Below are 2,327 nucleotides of genomic sequence, written 5' to 3'. Positions count from 1 at the left end.
CAGAAAACTGGAAGGGTGCCAGAAATGAAATAAATGAAAGTAAAATAAAATTTATTTTATTTTTAAAAGTACCATTTTTGGAGGTAGAGATTGAACCTAGGAACTTTATATGTGTTAGGCAAGTACTCTACCACAGAGCTATAACTCCAATCCTATTTTTTAGTTGTCCTAAAATACACCATCTAAAGCAAAAAAAGTAGCAATTATTTTATATTTATGCATATGTAAAATATATGATAAGAGTTAGTACAGTTGGAAGGAAGAATTGGAGATACACTACTGGAGATACTACTACTGGTGTATATTATTGAGCTTATGATAAATGCTCATAAAATAATGAGGCATAAATAATCAATAGTGGAAATAAAATACAATCATAAAAATATTCAATTTAAATCATAGGAGACAAAATGAATACAAAAGACGGTAAGATAATAGACTTAATCTAAACACATCATTAATTACACTAAATGTGTATGTCTAAATGTACCAATCAAAAGGCAGAGACTTAAAGGTTGAATAAAAAACCAGTTGCTACCTACAATATTAAATACAGGAAACTCATAATATTTTATAATATACCTATACAACATACTATACAGAGTTAGGTGAAAAGAAAAAGGATGAAAAGAATTAATAACCAAACTTGAAGTCAAAGAATTACTCATATGTTTTCTTCTAGGAGTTTTAAAGTTGTAGCTCTTATATTTAACTGTAACATTAGTTATTATGTTAGGTCTTTGATCCACTTCAGGTTAATTTTTGCATTTGGTGTGGGATAAGGGTCCAACTTCATTCTTTTGTAAGTGGATATCTATCTTTCCTGGAACTGTCTGTTGAGAAGACTACTCTCCTCCCTGAATGGTCTTGGCACTTATGTTTAAAATAAACTGACTGACATTGTATTGTCATTTTAACGATGTTTAGTCTTCCAATCCATCAATATGATATGCTATTCCATTTATTTAGATGTTTAATTCCTTTTAGCAGTGCTTTGTAGCTTTTAGGATATAAGTTTTGCATTTGTTTTGTTAAACTTATTCTTGCATATTTTTTATGCTACTCTAAGTGGAACTGTTTACCTAATTTCTCTTTCTGATTATTTGTTGTAACTGTATGTAATTGTAGTTAATTTTATATATTGATCTTATATTCTGCAATTTTGGAGCTTATTTTATTAAGAGTAGTATATTTTTAGTAAATTCTTGAGGATTTTCTATATATATAAAATAAAAACTAGGAATAGTTTTACTTCTTTCTTTCCAATGTAGTTGTGTTTTATTTCTCTTCCTTGACCAGTTGTCTAGGTTAAAATTCCTAGTGGAAGTTAAATAGAAGTGGCAAGAGTGAGCACATTTATCTTTTTTTATTTTAAAGATAAAAGAACGAAAGCATATTAACAAACACACATACATATTTCTATTGTTGTACATATTATATTGTTAATATTTCCTTATTGAATATGAGTTTAGTTCTGGGTGATGTGCTGATATTTTTCATCAGGTTGAAGAAACTGCCTTTTTAAAAATAGTTTGTGGGGTATTTTTATCATGCATGGTATTGGATTTTGTTGAATACTTTTTCTGTCTCTGTGGAAATTATCATTTTCCTTTTTATTGTATTAATATGATACATTACATTTGTTGATGTTTAGATGGTGAACCTACCTTGTATTCCAGGGATGGGTCATATTTGACTATGGTATAAATTCTTTTTGTATGTTGTTTGGTTTGTTAGTATTTTGTTGAGGGCTTTTGTGTTCATGTTCATTAGAGGGCAATATTTTTCTTGTGATATCTTTGTCTGATCTCATTTAATGAAGTTGGAAGTGTTTTCTTCTCTTGTATTTTTTGGAAGAGTTTGTAATGAATTTTCCAATAATACCTGCAGAACAGGTATTACTTCTTTATTTTCTAATGTTTATTAGAGTTCATCAGTGGAGTCATGGACCTTGGATTTTTTTTTAATATAGTATTTTAATTATTCATTCAATCTCTATTTGTCATAAGTCTACTGAGATGGTCTATTTATTGTTGAGTTAGTTTTGGTATTTTGTGTCTTCTTAGGAAATATTCATCTATCTAAATTATTTCATTTATTGGCATGCAGTTGTTCATAGGGGCTCTTTACAACATTTTCTATTTCTGTAATGTTAGTAGCAAGTCTTTTTGCCATTTCTGATTTGAATATTTTAAGTACTCTCTCTGTTTAAAGTTGTCTATATAGCTAAAGGTTTACAAATATTATTTATCTTCTCAAAGAACCAGCATTGGTTTTATTGATTTTCTATATGGTTTTTCTATTTTTCTCTTTCATTGTTTATCATT

Source organism: Chinchilla lanigera, unplaced genomic scaffold (genome assembly GCF_000276665.1).
Source record: "Chinchilla lanigera isolate Chin_1 unplaced genomic scaffold, ChiLan1.0 scaffold00067, whole genome shotgun sequence".
NCBI classification, from domain to species: Eukaryota; Metazoa; Chordata; class Mammalia; order Rodentia; family Chinchillidae; genus Chinchilla; species Chinchilla lanigera.
Note: the sequence above shows the minus strand (reverse complement) of the source record.